The sequence below is a fragment of the Mercenaria mercenaria genome, chromosome 3 (genome assembly GCF_021730395.1).
Source record: "Mercenaria mercenaria strain notata chromosome 3, MADL_Memer_1, whole genome shotgun sequence".
In the NCBI taxonomy this organism is placed as follows: domain Eukaryota; kingdom Metazoa; phylum Mollusca; class Bivalvia; order Venerida; family Veneridae; genus Mercenaria; species Mercenaria mercenaria.
Genome location: NC_069363.1, coordinates 2,260,069 through 2,277,496, shown reverse-complemented (window position 1 = coordinate 2,277,496; position 17,428 = coordinate 2,260,069). Strand labels below are relative to the sequence as shown.

At 36.1% G+C, this 17,428-nt stretch overlaps 1 long non-coding RNA gene across 1 annotated transcript; it reads left to right on the top strand.

The window, feature by feature from the left end:
• Positions 1-473: 473 nt before the first annotated feature.
• LOC128555461 (uncharacterized) lies at positions 474-17,428 on the top strand. The gene is made up of 4 exons (XR_008370070.1): positions 474-1,030; positions 10,032-10,149; positions 16,657-16,787; positions 17,292-17,428. It is a non-coding gene; the product is annotated as an uncharacterized LOC128555461 (long non-coding RNA).

The following is a 17,428-nucleotide window of genomic DNA, read 5'->3' as shown; positions in this document are numbered from 1 at the left end:
GGAGGTACACTATTATAGGTCCATTATTTTAAGTTTTTTGAAAGACAAAACAAATTTTACAATTGAAGAGAGGTAACTCAATTTTTAAAAAGAACACTTAAAAGCACTTAGTGAATGGAATTTTAAATTGAGGAATTAATTTCAAGCAAGGCTTAAGTGACGTAAAATTTTAAGATAAAAAGATTTAAGGTCATATTTCTTGTTCAGTCTAAATATTTTATTTACATGCATGGATTCACTTTCAACAAACTTTGCATAAAATTTTACTATAATAAGAAAATATTTTGACCCTAATTTTAAGGTACATGTAGGAGATTTAAGGTAATTATTAAATTGTTCAGTGGCTCCTTATAATTATATGCATATAATATTTCTATGTTTTTTATAAACATTTTGAAAAATCTCTCTTTGTCAGTCAAGCAGAATGGTTACAGACTATTAATTCAGAACTGAAGAGATGCAGGTATTGTTCCACATGCTGTATGAGGGAACTGTTGTGGAATTTTGGATTTCATGGCAGTCATATAGAAATATTAATAAACAACCAGATAATTTATATTTAGAATCATTTACCACTTACAAGCTGCATTTAGAGTTACAGAATAGCTGAACAGATACTATCAGTTAAAAACAAACAAACTCATCTTTCATTCATAAAACAAATTTTACAGTTCAAGGGAGCCAACTCAGATTTTAAAAAAACAACACTAAAATGCCCTTGCTTTCACAGAAATTGTCACCTTTCAGAATGTAATCAGTTTTATAGTTTTGGATTGAGTATGAAGTACATTGGCATTTTAGAATAGATAGATGCTTCAGTAATTTCTATAAATGCAACATTGTATTTTCATAACCAATTAACTGCTACCATACCATATATTTATTCAGGTCTATAGGACTGTGATGTGTGTACCAGTCTGTCAGGCTATCCCATTCTTTCCAGTCAACAAATTGGCAATGGCTACATGGATTCTCGAGTAACTTGGCATTACTTTTCACAGTAATAAAGACAGATTGCAAAAGCTTTTAGGTAATTATATCCCCACAAAGGAAGTTTTGGGGGGTATATAGGAGTGAGCTTGTCGGTCGGTCAGCCAGTTTGATGGTTTTCATGGTTTCCGTAATAAAATGCAATAACCTATGAAAGGCCTCACAGATTTAAATAATTTTTAATACACAGGTGTAACATCATAAAATGCAGGTCAGGTTTGACTTTGAGGTCAGTAGGTCAAAGGTCAAGGTCACACTGATCCGGAACAGTTAAATGGTTTCCGGATAATAATTTGAGAACAATTTGGCCTAGGATCATAAATTCATCTGAAATCTGACTGGATTTGAAAATAATTTGAAGGAAATGCTTTTTGGGTGGCCTCTACCAAATTCCTTCAAGTCATTTTTAGCTCATCTGATTGTTTTGGGGGAAAAAAGATGAGTCATTGTCATCACTTGATCGGCCTCGGCATTGGTGTCGCCGTTGCCTGGTTAAGTTTTATGTTTAGGTCAGCTTTTCTCCTTAACTATCAAAGCTATTGCTTTGAAACTTGCAACACTTGTTCACCATCAGTATTTGACTCTGTACAGCAAGAAACATGACTTCATCATGCTTTTTGCAAGAATTATGGCCCCTTTCGGACTTAAAAATATCAGATTTCTTGGTTTAGTTTTATGTTTGGGTCAGCTTTTCTCCTAAACTATCAAAGCTATTGCTTTGAAACTTGCAACACTTATTCACCATCAAAAGCTGACTCCTTACAGCAGGAAACATAACTCCATCTTGCTTTTTGCAAGAATTATGGCCCCTTTTGGAATTAGAAAATCAGATTACTTAGTAAAGTTTTGTGTTTTAGTCAACTTTTCTCCTTTACCATCAAAGCTCTTGCTTTAAAACTTGGAGCAGTTATTCACCATTAAAAACTGACTCTGCGCAGCAAGTATCGTAACTCTACATTGCTTTCTGCAAGAATTATGGCCCCTTTTGGACTTAGAAAATTATTTTATACAGAGACAAAAAAATTAGATGAGCATCTGCACCCACAAGACGATGCTCTTGTGTTTCGTTAAAATTCATGACTGCCAGGAAGTGGGGCTAGTTTCTCTTCAAGGCTGTACGTAAAATTTTGGAATCTTCTCTCCATACCACTACCCAGATTTCTATATAATTTGGGATAAATGGTTCATGGGCAACACTCGATCTTCAGAATTCCTCCAAGCCATGTTGATGTGTCAAAAAACAACATGACTGTCAGGGGGCAGTGCAAGTTTTCTTAGTATGGCTAATTGGGAAAGTCCTGGTCTGATTTGAATATTCCTCGGGTGACCCGTACTAGATTCCTTCAGATCATTTATTTTCATTCAATTGAATTTTGACAGATTTATGCCCATTTTTAACTTAGAATTGTTTGGTTAAAGTTTTTGATAAAGTCAAATATCTCTGTTACTGTCACAGATTTTGACTTAAAACTTGAAATGGTTATTTACTATCACAGTCTTCATCAGAAGAAACAATCCCCATAACTCTGTTTGAATTTTGACAGATTTATGCCCCTTTTTAACTTAGAATTTTTTGGTTAAAGAAGGGGCCTCCGTGGCCGAGTGGTTAAGGTCGCTGACTTCAAATCACTTGCCCCTCATCAATGTGGGTTCGAGCCTCACTCGGGGCGTTGAATTCTTCATGTGAGGAAGCCATCCAGCTGGCTTACGGAAGGTCGATGGTTCTACCCAGGTACCTGCTTGTGATGAAATAATGCACGAAGGGGCATCTGGGGTCTTCCTCCACCATCAAAGCTGGAAAGTCGCTATATGACCTATAATTGTGTCGGTGCGACGTTAAACCAAACAAAAAAAAAAATTGGTTAAATATTTTGATAAAGTCAAATATCTCTGTTACTATCAAAGCTTTTGACTTGAAACTTGAAATAGTTATTAACTATCAAATTCTGCACCAGGAGAAAAATCCCCATAACTTTGGTTTGAATTCTGACAGATTTATGCCCATTTTTAACTTAGAATTTTTTGGTTAAAGTTTTATATAATGTCCAATATCTCTGTTACTATCAAAGCTAGCAGCTTGAACCTTAAAATAGTTAATTACTATCAAAGACTACACAATAAGAAACAATCTGCTTAACTCTGATTAGAATTTTGACAGATTTATGCCCCTTTTACTGGCAAAGCTCTAATTCTGAGTCAAGCACAGAAAAGTCGAGTGTGCTGTCTTACGGACAGCTCTTGTTACTGGAGTTATGGCCCTTAATTTGACTCAGACTTAAAAATTGTCTTTGTACTGTTCCATACTGAGGTAGAATAGAAAAGAATTGAATAATACTTCATTTTACTATGGCAGTCATAGTGAGAGGGCATGATGAATTGTTTGAAAGATCATCACATTTGCTGAAATCTTGACGGACTGCTAGGGCTAAAAATAGAAGAAAAAATTTGAAGGACTTATTCTCATGAACTGCTTGATAGATATTCATCAACCTGGGCCGATAGATCATTATTAGATTCTCTCTGTATTGTCATTGTAACATTTTCTCTCAGATCTGTTCTAATGTGAGCAGTTTGTCCCTTTATAGGGCTAACAGAGCTAATTATAGAAAAAAAAAATTTAAACATTTCGTCTCATTAATTGTATAAAGATCTTCATCAGTGTTGGCCTGTAGCATCATTGTAAGGTCCTTTCTCAAATTCATTCAGACAGGAAAAGGTTGGGGGCACTTGGCGCCTTGAATGAGCTGCCAGAGCTAAAAAAACAAAAGAAAACATTGAACAAATTCTTTTTATGAACTGCTTGGTGGATCATTATAAGGTTTTCTCTTGCACTTATTCCATTGGGAGCTTTGTGTCCCTTTTAGGTGCAACCAGAGTTGAAAATAAAAAAAACATTAGAAGAAGTGCTGAATGAATTTTCACCAAACTACTTCTGTACCATCATGGTAGTATCCTCTCTCAAATATGTTTCAATCTCGACACTTGACTCCTTTGAGGGTCTGTTGGAGCTCCAAAAAAAAGCAAAATATTTAAATGTGTTCTTCCTCAAGAACCTGCTGTGTATTTTGATCAAACTTAGTCTGCAGCATCATAATTAGATTCTCTTTCAAATTTGATCAAATTGGGATGCGTTGTTCCTTTTGGGGGAAGAAAGTTCAAAAAATAGTAATACATTTAAACAACTTCTTCTTGTGAACCACTTGATATGTCCTCATCAAACTCCACATAGCAATATTAAAAGGTCCTCTCTTTATCTTGTACAAATGTGGGCGCTTTGCCCTTTATATGGAAATTAGAGCTATAGATAGAAATAATTCTAATCAACTTCCTCTCATGATACTTGGGCTGTAGTATTCTTATAATTAAGTCTTCTTTTTAAATTTCTTTAAAAAGCGACACTTAGCCCCTTAAAGGGGACACTAGAGCTAAAAATAGAAATGACTGTATATGACTATTCCTTGAACTGCTTGGGGGAGCTTCAATAAACTTGGGTCAGTAGCATTTTTGTATGGTCTTCCTTCAGGTTTGTTCAAATAGGGGTACTTGAACCTGTTTTTATGTTTTTATATTAAACACATTTGAATTTTGTAACCAGACATGGATCAAAATGTCATTCATTTATTCAAGATCGTATAGTATATGATGTCAGGTGAGTGACTGAGGGCTACTATGGCTGTCTTTTTTTTGTGTAATTGCTGATCAGCAGTTCTTAAGTCACTTGTTTCAGTTGGTCCAATGCTGCTGTCAGTTTCAGAAAGAACAAAATTGAAAACAAAGAAAGCAATTGTCTGAAGATTAATTGTTTTAACAAAGTGTCACATCACACTTTGAACAACTGCTACAATACACAATTCTGATATAACACACTGAGATAAGTAACCCACCAGTGGAGCTTCATAACCCTTGAAATATTTCCAGCTTAACAGCCATTAAAATTTCATATATAATTGATGTAGACTTGCATTTATAGGTAAGGCCACACCAAATTAATTTCTTGGTAATTGGAATTTTTCCAAAAAATTTAGGAGCGGACGAGCGAAATAAAAATAAAAATATTTTTTTGGATTTCTCCTATTTTTGGAGTGGGCGAGGAGCGATTTGGAGAAAAAAAACAACAAAAAACTTTGTTACAAAAATTAACAAGCACTTCCAAAACATATCAAAAAGGCTTGGAAGACCATAAAAGAACCAAAGATCCTTACATACAGGTTTAATGACGAACTGTCCCAAAAATACATGGCAGCCACTCAACAACTGTTTCCAATATATCTTTATGTTTACCAGGATGCACTACATTGTAATATGAGATGTAAACAAGCTAAAAGAGTCTACAGGTGGGTACAAGAAAATCTGGCAACTTAACTATATTTCTAGTGTATAGAACGAATGTGTTAGCTAAGTTTGCATCCTAGACAAACCAGTGCCCTAGCCACATAAACAAAGGGTATCTCCTTGGATTCTATGTCACTACATAAGAATAAGAAAGTTGTTACTCTCATGCAGTATATAGCAGAAATCGAAGTTATGTCAACAATACTTTATTTCTTACCAGTTATGAATTATGCTTCTTGCTCTACGTAACTTTTGGAATAGGTGAGTGTGCGGATGTCAAAGGCTTAAACCCTAAATAAACTCAAAAACAAAAACGTGTATTTTGCAAATGTCAGATTGTATTATACAAACACATGTATATATTTCCATTGCTCTTACTCTATTTGTCCTAAGAATGTGCAAACAGACTTGTTCAGTTCTATCACTTGTTTTTGCCATTTGGTCTCGTGTAAGGTATGCACTCATTGATCATCATGGATTCATGGACTGGGTAGGTATGAGAACTTAATTCTACTCTTGTGTACAAAAAGTATTAAAATGTCTGAATATTTGATACAAGCCGTGTTTTTAGCTCATCTGATTTTTTGAAAAAAAATGATGAGTTATTGTCATCACTTGAGCGGTTGTCGGCGTCGGCGTCGGCGTTGCCTGGTTAAGTTTTATGTTAGGTCAGCTTCTCTAAACTATCAAAGCTATTGCTTTGAAACTTGAATACTTGTTCACCATTATAAGCTGACCTGTAAGCAAGAAACATAACTCCATCTTGCTTTTTGCAAGATTTATGGCCCCTTTTGTACTTAGAAAATATCAGATTTCTTGGTTAAGTTTTATGTTTAGGTCAACTTTTCTCTAAACTACAAGCTATTGCTTTGAAACTTGGAATACTCGTTCACATCATAAGCGACCCTGTACATCAGAAACATAACCCATCTTGCTTTTTGCAAGATTTATTATTGCCCCTTTTGGACTTAGAAAATCAGTTTTCTTGGTTAAGTTTTATGTTTAGGTCAGCTTTTATCCTAAACTATCAAAGCTATTGCTTTAAAACTTGCAACTCTTGTTCACCATCATAAGTTGACCCTGTATAGCAAGAAACATAACTCCGTCCTGCTTTTTGCAAGATTTATGGCCCTTTTGGACTTAGAAAAATATGATTTCTTTGGTTAATTTTATGTTTAGGTCAACTTTTTCTCTTAAACTATCAAAGCTATTGCTTTGAAACTTGCAACACTTGTTCACCATCATAAGCTGACCCTGTACAGCAAGCAACATAACTCCATCCTGCTTTTTGCAATAATTATTGCCCCTTTTGGACTTAGAAAATCATTTTCTAGGTTGAGTATTATGTTTAAGTCAACTTTTCTCATAAACTATCAAAGCTATTGCTTTAAAACTTGCAACAGTTTTTCACCATCATAAGTGGACACTGTACATCAAGAAACATAACTCTATCCTGCTTTTTGCAAGAATGATGGCCCTTTTTAGACTTAGAAAATCATGGGTAGGACAATATTTCTATTACACAAAAAAAATCAGATGAGCGTCAGCACCCGCAAGGCGGTGCTCTTGTTTTTTTTTACGACTAAGAGATTTTGCGAAATTGGCAGTTTGTTAACAATACCTACTGCCTTGCTGAGATATTTGTAATCGCAACAAATTTGTGATGATAGAATCGTTATTACCATAGCTGTCTGAAACAGTTACTGTGTGTATCACACATACGGAATCAAATTTCCATGATGTAACACTGAATGTGTAGTCCAAATCGAATTATACCACCTATTCATGATTTAACTGCTACCCAGTTATTGCTGATACATGTGTATAATTTTAAGGATCACAGCAAAACCTTTGTTCTTATCACCAATTATTATTAGACGACACTGTTTTAAATAATGAGCTTGAGAAGAAAATGACTCGCAAAAAATAATGACCTTTCCAAGATTTATTTACACAATCTTAACTGTCATATCGGCTGTCAATTTTGCATACTGGTGCAATACAGAGCCTAAAACATGTTCTCCTGCACCCAATTGTATAAAGCTTGGTTAAATTTAACCAGTGGGTTAACTGCTGGTTTAATTATCAATTTGGTTAAAATTCTGGTTTTCCTATTGTACAAAATTTTGGTTAGATTTAACCAGAGCAAGTTTCTGATAAAATTTAACCAACCTCTCTGATACTGGTTAAAAGTTAACCAAGATATGAAATGTCTGCCTTTTACCAAAAGCCAGAACTAGACAGTTTAGATGAATAAACAGACAAACTGACGACTTGGACAGTGAGGAACTTCGACAACGGTGAACATATTTGGATCTGATAATTTGGACAGATTGCAGGATCTCATTGGGGATCGACTTCGACATGGGATGAATCGGAATTGTTCTTTGACTATACCACAGCAAATACTCATCGCACTCAGATTTTTTGCATCTGGGTGCTTTCTGTAGTTAATAGGGGACACATTTGGTGTCGATATTACCACTGTGTCCCAGACTATTACCAGGGTGACAAACACTTCATTTTCTCTGAAGGACGAATACATGAGATTTCCAACGACGGATGACGAAAGAAGGACTGTTCAACAGGGATTTTATAAAATCAGACATTTTCTGGCGTTGTTGGTTGTGTAGACAGCACACGTTAGAATAATTTCTCCGCCGAAAAATCAAGAGGCAGCTTACATAAACAGAAAACGCTATCATTCAATAAATGTCCAGGCCACTTGTAATCATTGCGGTATGTATACTGTTGTACTGCACAATAGTTGCCCCCCTTTCTAACAGGGGTTCTCTATTGGGGTTAAAGTGATGAAAGAAAACTTTTATTATACAATATTAAAACTAACTTCATTTCATTTATGACTGTGCATAATTATGTTGTTGCTGAGTGGTATTGTTTACAGTGTAATTCTTCTTAAACAATTGTTGTCAAATGGGAATATTCACATCTATCTATGATGTATTTATTAAAATGAGCCATGCCATGAGAAAGTGAACATAGTTGTTTTGCGACCAGCATGGATCTAGACCAGCCTGCGCATCCACGCAGTCTGGTCAGGATCCATGCTGTTCGCTAACGGTTTCTCTAATTGAAATGGGCTTTGAAGAGCCGCAGTACTTAACTTATAATAACTGTAGCCTATTCTTTTGTATTCATGATGGTAATTGATTTACACAAAAAGTTTTATAGTTTCAAATTGACAGTGACGTAATATTATATAAAGCCAGGACACAATGTGTTAAATGTCTAAATGTATTAAAATTAAAATAATATGAGCCGGACCATGAGAAAACCAACATAGTTTGCAGTCTGGTCAGAATCTATGCTGTTTGCTAACGGTTTCTCTGATTGCAATAGGCTGGTCTGGATCCATGCTGGTCGCAAACACACTATGTTGGTTTTCTCATGGCGCGGCTCAAATTTATAGCAACATACACTGCGAAAACTATCTGCATATACAGGAGTATACGGTCCCGTATATGTCTAATATACGAATATCATATAAAAGTTATCTTTCCTGAAAGTATGATCAAAAGCTACGTCTTAAACATACTTTTGGACCTTGACAATGCCTAACTTTGAATACTGACATAAACTGTTGAAACGTATTTATGCTAAGTATGAATGAACAGATCCATGTGAGAAAAACATGAATGTCCAATTAAAGAATGCGGGATTCCCGTATATGGAATGTTCCATATACGGGAAAAATGTTTCAGTATACGCCCGTATATTAGGAGTATACGGAATGCGTACACTCCCGTATACGGAACCATTTTCTGCAGTGATATACACAGCTGAGCTTAGACTGCATTTCGTTTCTACAGTGTAAAAGTTAGCCTGTCTATGTTTTAAGAACCGAAGGCGCTATACTGAAAAAGATTGACTGAAGAAGTTTGGAGATTATGTTGTTAACATACAATAATTCAGGCATTGCCATAATTGTCTACATATCATCTTAAAGAATAGCAGTATTATACCAATCATGATTATCAGAATAATTTTCACGCATTTCATGTGGGACAGAAAAGTATGTCACTAGGTTGTGGAGGGTCTTAATGATCATAATTTATACATGTCCATAATGTTTTTTGCTCCAGAGGACTCTTGGTTTCTTTGCTGCTGAAACTTCCATGTTTTGTTTTGTCTTCTGCCTTGACAAGTTCCGCGGAAATTACGTCACCGGAAGCATCAAAATACCATATATGATGGGACAGATTGGTTAAATTAACCAGTGGTTAATTTTATCCAATTTGGTGAACTAACCATTTGGTTATCTTGGTTTATACAATTCGGTAACCAAACTGGTTAGCTAACTAGAATTTGTTAAAGATAACCAAAGGTTAGTGTTTAACCCAGGGTTAATTTAACCAAGCTTTATACAATTGGGTGCTGGTGTTTTAATGGAAAATAATGATAAAAAGTATTGAATTTTATTACTTCATGCCGCTTCACAGTGATAAAAATGCCCACTCTGAAATTTTGAAAGCAGTCTGCAAAAACTGGAGCGAGCGGAAGCTGATTTAAAAAAAAAAAAAATTTTGATTTTTAAAAAAAAAAATGGAGCGGGAAATCCGTTGTAATCAAATCAGTGTGGCCTAACACATATTTATAGGTAACACATTTGAATTGTTAATATTGTCTTATATTCTTGGCATTAATAAACTAACTTTCTGTACATCATATGAGGAAATTTTCTTTTGTAGAGAAATATATGAGGCAGAGCTATCAGCAGTATGCCAGAGACACAGCAAGAAGTACACATTGTTTTGCACAGATTTGTGTTCCACATGTATGGCCTCAGTGGAATTGTCATAGTATAAGGTAAGAATTCCAGGTATGTACCCACTGAAAAAAAAATTGTGTAAACAAATCAATATGGCCCTTGTCTCTTGTGATGCGAGAGATGATTGGGAACAACTATTATAAGAGATGAAGTGAAATTGCAAGAAAAGATAACAGCTAAACTGGGAGGAAGTGCAGTATGCAAGAACAATAACTCTACCTTGCCTATTTTTTGAGTTATTCCCCTTTATCATATTTTCTTAAAAAAAATTGTCCAGAGCATATCTTTTTCATGCATGGAGGGATTTTGATATATCTTGGCACAAATGTTGACCACCACAAGGCGGAGTGTCATGCGCAAGAACCAGGTCCCTAGGTCTAAGGTCAAGGTCACACTTAGATGTCAAAGGATACAATAATGAAAACCTTGTCCAGAGCATATCTTCTTCATGCATAGAGGGATTTTGATATAACTTGGCACAAATGTTCACCACCACGAGACAGAGTGTCATGCGCAAGATCCAGGTCCCTAGGTCTAAGGTCAAGGTCATACTTAGAGGCCAAAGGTCAGATACAAGAATGACTGTCCAAAGCATTTCTTCTTCATGCATGGAGGGATTTTGATGTAACTTGGCACTATTATACACCATCATGAGACGAAGTGTCATGCGCAGTTCCCTTCTTTAGAATTACCTCCCTTTGTTGTTACTTTAAATAGCTTTTATTGTAACTGTTTCATTACTAGTCATAGGAAAAATCGAGACCACTTTTCTGTAGTACAACATGCATGCTACATCCAATTTCGAGGTGTATTTTGACCAGTCTCTACCTGGTAAAGATTTTTATGTGGACTTACAATTTTTTTTTATTTTTTTTAACTTCCCTTAGTTGTTACTATAAATAACTTATATTGTAACTATTTTTTAATTGACTGTAGGGAAAAAACAAGACCACTTTTCTGTGGTACAACATGGATGTTATTTTCCAATTTTAGGTGTATTTTAAGATATCTCTACCTGGTAAGGAGTTTTTTTGTGGACTTAGAAAAACAAAAGACTTACAATGATTACTAAACAACCACAAAATGAAAATTCCATTTGCAAATACAGCTGCTGGAGTAAACAAATTTGCTGTGACGGGCATATATTGTGACATTCTGGCACTCATGTTCCCTGTTAGCTTTCCATTCCTTCTTTTTACAGTAGAAAAATAGAAAAACATCATAGCTATACTGTTCATGAAAATTAATAAAATGTAGCAGTAAACCACCTCACCACTAACTTATTCTTTCTTCCACATCTTTAAAACCCCTGATGCGGACCACAACTAAATGGTTCTTCAAAGCTTTCCCCAAAATTAATACTTTCAGACACTAACTTGCCAGGAACTTTAGCCTTCAATTATAATATGCCCGGCGGGGGGGTTTGGCCATGTCTAACATGCAAACAACTGCTGGTTGAAATATAAAGATCTCATAATTATCTTCTCAATCCAGCAGAAAAGATGTAATAAGTAATAACATACTTGCTTGAATATAACACAAGCAGTAATTGATCAATATTTGATATAATATTTAATATTTCAATATAAACTTCTATTCAATCTTTACCAATAATTAATCTCATTATCAAATTAAAAAAAAAGACAACAAACAGACATGTAAGATATTAATCGAGAAATAGACCACATAATTTTCACGGCGTACAAAATTTTTAGATCAACCAATGCATTTCGGCTGCAAAATGTGTGAAAAATTTTGACATCTTGAGTTTGCCAGAAGCAACAAAGAGTAATTTGATGCACAAGGACTACCAAAGATTACCTTTGAAGCCACCTGTACTCAACAACTGCTTGCTTTATAGCAGCCAGTCTGCTGACTTACTAAATTTAGATTTTGTTCTAACTTAACTTCAGCAGCCGTCTTCCATAAACAGTCACATTGTGCCACTCATTTGGCTGACTACTTAGTTAGGTTATTTGTTGTGGGTTTATCCCGCTACCAAAGTTAAAGTGTATTTCTGACAATCATAGCATCTTTATTTGATTCCAAATCACATCCAAAGGATGTTAATGTGCTACACAAAATAGTCCCATTCATGAACAATGCGGATGAATTATCAATAAACAAGCAGTTCTTTTTATGCCCCCGAAGGGAGGCATATAGTTTTTGAACCATCTGTCAGTCTGTCGGTCTGTCCGCAATTTTCGTGTCCGGTCCATATCTTTGTCATCAATGGATGGATTTTCAAATAACTTGGCATGAAAGTGTACCACAGTAAGACGACGTGTCGCGCGCAAGACCCAGGTCCGTAGCTCAAAGGTCAAGGTCACACTTAGACATTAAAGGTCATTTTTCATGATAGTGCATTGATGGGCGTGTCCGGTCCATATCATTGTCATTCATGCATGGATTTTAAAATAACTACGCATGAATGTGTGACACAGTAAGACGACGTGTCGCGCCCAAGACCCAGCTCCGTAGGTCAAAGGTCCTAAACTCTAACATCAGCCATAACTATTCATTCAAAGTGCCATCGGGGGCATGTGTCATCCTATGGAGACAGCTCTTGTTAAACCTGTATCCACTTCCACTGAAATTTAGATTATATAAGATCTATCAATGATGAGGTATTCCAGCCCATGGTTACATCACAAGCTGGGTCAGGCAGAGTTCATTTTAGATATGAGGCACATTAAATTTGTATTTGTTTCTCATTCGTGTATATTCATAGACTGGCATTTAGACGGAAAATAAATCTACCAAAAACCCGCAACCATCAGACATTTCAAGGCTTTGATTACTCCTTTTTAGCTCAGCTCAGGTGAGTTTTTCTGATCTCTCGATGTCCGGCGTTCGTCGTCTTTCGTCTGTCTGTCTGTCAACATTTAGCTTGTGTATGCAATAGAGGCTGTATTTTTCAACAGATTTCATGAAAATTGGTCAGAATGATGATCTTGATGAAATCTAGGCCGAGTTCGAAAATGGGTCAACTGGGGTCAAAAACCAGGTCACTAGGTCAAATCAAAGAAAAACCTTGTGTATGTGATAGAGACTGTTTTTTTTCAACTGATCTTCATGAAATTTGGTCAGAATGATTACCTTGATGAAATCTAGGCCGAGTTTGAAAGTGGGTCATCTGGGGTCAAAAAATGGGTCACTAGGTCAAATCAAAGAAAAACATTGTGTAGGCGATAGAGGCTATATTTTTCAATTAATCTTCATGAATTTTGATCAGAATAATAACCTTGATGAAATCTAGGCCGAGTTCAAAAATGGGTCATCTGGGGTCAAAAACTAGGTCACTAGGTCAAATCAAAGAAAAACCTTGTGTATGCAAGAGGCTGTATTTTTCAATTAATCTTCATGAAGTTTGGTCAGAATGATTACCTTGATGAAATCTAGGCTGAGTTCGAAAATGGGTCATCTGGGGTCAAAAAACTAGGTCACTAGGTCAAACCAAAGAAAAACCTTGTGTATGCAATAGAGGCTGTATTTTGCCATTAATCTTCATGAATTTTGGTCAGAATGATTACCTTGATGACATTAAGGCCGAGTACCAAAACGGGTCATCTGGGGTCAAAAACTAGGTCACTAGGTCAAATCAAAGAAAAACCTTGTGTATGCGATAGAGGCTGTATTTTTCCATTAATCTTCATGAATTTTGGTCAGAATGATTACCTTGATGACATCTAGGCCGAGTACCGAAACGGGTCATCTGGGGTCAAAAACTAGGTCACTAGGTCAAATCAAAGAAAAACCTTGTGTATGCGATAGTGGCTGTATTTTTCAATTAATCTTCATGAATTCTGGTCAGAATGATTGCCTTGATCAAATCTAGGTCAGGTTCGAATATGGGTCCTCAGGGGTCAAAAAGTAGATCAATAGGTCAAATCAAAGGAAAAGCTTGTATATGCGATAGAGGCTGTATTTTTCAGTTGATCTTCCTGAAATTAAGTCCAAAATGATAACCTTAATGAAATCTAGGCCAAGTTTGAAAATGGGTCATCTTGGGTCAAAAAGTAGGTCACTAGGTCAAATCAAAGAAAGACCTTGTGTTTGCAATAGAGGCTGTATTTTTATGTCCCCCTTGGAAGAAGGAGGGGTATATTGTTTTGCAGATGTCGGTCGGTCTGTCGGTAGGTCGGTCGGTCGGAATGTAGACCAGTCCGTTTCCGGATGATAACTCAAGAATGCTTGGGCCTAGGATCATGAAAGTTGATAGGGAGGTTGGTTATCACCAGTAGATGACCCCTATTGATTTTGAGGTCAGTATGTTAAAGATCAAGGTCACAGTGACCCTGAATAGTAAAATGGTTTCCGGATGATAACTCAAGAACACTTGGGCCTAGGATCATGAAAGTCGATAGGGAGGTTGGTAATGACCAGCAGATGACCCCTATTGATTTTGAGGTCAGTATGTTAAAGGTCAAGGTCACAGTGACCCTGAACAGTAAAACGGTTACCGGACGATAACTCAAGAACGCTTAGGCCTAGGGTCATGAAAGTTGATAGGGGGGTTGGTCATGACCAACAGATGACCCCTATTGATTTTGAGGTCAGTAGGTCAAAGGTCAAGGTCACTGTGACCAGGAATAGTAAAATGGTTTCCAGGCAATAACTCAAGAATGCTTGGGTCTAATGTCAAGAAAATTGATAGTTAGGTTGGCCATGACCAGCAGATGATCCCTATTGATTTTGAGGTCATTAGGTCAAAGGTCAAGGTCACATTGGCCAGGAACAGTTAAAACGGTTTCTGATCTTCTTGTCCAAAACCATAGGGCCTAGGGCTTTGATATTTGGTATGTAGCAAAATCTAGTGGTATTCTACTAAGATTTTTCAGATTATTTCCCTGGGGTCAAATATGCCCCCACCCTGGGGGTCACATGGTTTATAAAGACTTATATAGGGAAAAACTTTGAAAATCTTCTTGTCCAAACCACAAAGACTATGGCTTTGATATTTTGTAATGTATCATTTAGTGGTTCTCTACCAAGTTTGTTCAAATTATCCCTCTAGGGTCAAATATGACCCCGCCCCAGGGGTCATATGGTTCATTTAGACTTGTATAGGGAAAAACTTAGAATCTTCATGTCCATAACTTACATCATTCAAATTTGGACCAATGTATAGTTTTGAATGGCAAGATGAACCTTGACATTAGTTGACCTTGATCTTGACCTAGTGACCTACTTTCACATTTCTCAAGCTACAGCCTTCAAATTTGAACCAGATGCATAGTTTTGTGTACCGAAATGAACTTTGATCTTGAGATTGACCTAGTGACATACTTTCACATTTCTCAAGCTACAAGCTTCAAATTTGGACCGCATGCATACTTTTGTGTTCTGAATTGAAATTTGACATTGATTTTTACCTATTACCTACTTTCACATTTCTCAAGCTACAACCTCCAAATTTGAAGCACATGCATAGTTCTGTCTACCAAAATGAACCTAGACCTTGAAATTGATATAGTGACCTGCTTTTTCATTTCTCAAGCCACAGCTTTCAAATTTGGACCACATACACATTGTTTTGTACCAAAATTAAATTTGACCTTGATTTTTACCTTGAACTAGTCTTGAAATTTGGAACATTCAAAAATGGCTCAGTGGATGGTGCCAAGATCACTCTGTAATCCCTTGTTAGGTTAAAGGTCAAGGTCAGATTAAACCAGAATGGTAGAACTTTTGTTTACAGTGAGCATATAATTTCTGTTCCTTGTGCAATTACTGCATGCATCAAGGGGGGCATTTCGTGTTCGACGAGCTCTTGTTCAATTGATCTTCATGAAATTTTGTCAGAATGATAGTCTTGATGAAATCTAGGTCAAGTTCGAATATGGGTCTCGTACTCTGGGGTCAAAAATTAGGTCACAGGTCAAATTAAAGAAAATACTTATTTATACTCAATATTTTTGCTCTAGTTTTAATGATAATTGGTCAGAATAATTTTTTTCCATGAAATCACTAGGTCAAGCATGTTTACACTGTTATGGTGTGTTATGGTGTGTTTCTCAGGTGAGCGACCTAGGGCCATCTAGGCCCTCTTGTATTGACAAGAACTGATTTTATACAGTACTAGAAAATTGATTGTATGATTGAAGGGAAGTAACTCAGTTAATATTTTCTACTAATCTTATTATAGTAATCCTGCAGTTTCCTTTCAGCCTCTTGTATTGACAAGAATGATTTATACATACAAAAATGTGGTAATCAAAATATTTTCTTACTAATCTTATTATAGTAATCCTGCAGTTTCCTTTCTGAAATCCAATATTTTTCACTTGTACACAGACAAATGAGACTTGCAAATCTACTTGTCCGCAGTCAAAACTTACTTGCCCGGATTTTCAACATTTTAACAGAAGTTAGTCATACAGGCCTGTAGGTCTTTGCAGCATCTTGTTGTGAGATATAAGGAGTTGCATAGCGGATTAAATGCATATATAAGAGACTAAATATCAGAACTTTAATTCAGCATTCTTAGACTAGGCTCTAAATTTAGCTAGAATAAGATTAAATATGTTTGTTTGCTTCTCTAGAAATCCCAGACACTACAAGCCTGCTCAGTAGCCATATGAAATAAATACAACTGATCTGTACAGATTTGAAGCAACAACCTGATAGAACGTTTTACCTGTTGTGTAGACAGGATAAGCTAGCTTGGTGAAAGGTATATTTAATATATATAAAACAATGAAATTAGACATGAACCTTTTATGCATGTATAATTTTTTTTCAAGCCTGGTCGCAGTTAGGGGCTTGACATGTTGCCCATGGGCATCTAGTTTTCTTATATTAATATCTAGAAAAATATCTGTGAGATGTAAAAAGGGCACATATATAAATCACACTGGGCTTTATTAAATAATGTTGGCAGTCACTTTGATGCTTCTAGGCTGTCACATTTAATAAAGAGAGAAATATATAAATAAGATATAATTTTGTCAGTTAATCCTTATCCTGCTGGACAAAGTTGATTCTGCCATTGCAGCCAGTACAGAACATGATCAGCCTGCACATCCGTGTAGTCTGATCAAGACCTGCACTGGTCGCCATTCTTTTTGGTTAGCAGCCCTTTACTGTCAAAATTGGAAGATTGACAAGTTCATAATAGAAATTTAGTAGGGTAAGGGTTTAAGTGTATCTTTGTTATATATTTAAGATTGTCTTGCAGGCAAAGGAGGAAAATGACCTTAGAAAAGACAATATACAACAGGTAAAAGACCCAAAGGACCGGAATGTCTGTCATTCAGGTTAACATCAGAGTTGGACAGCTTCTTGTAACAGGTAGTTTGATGCACAGTGTGATTA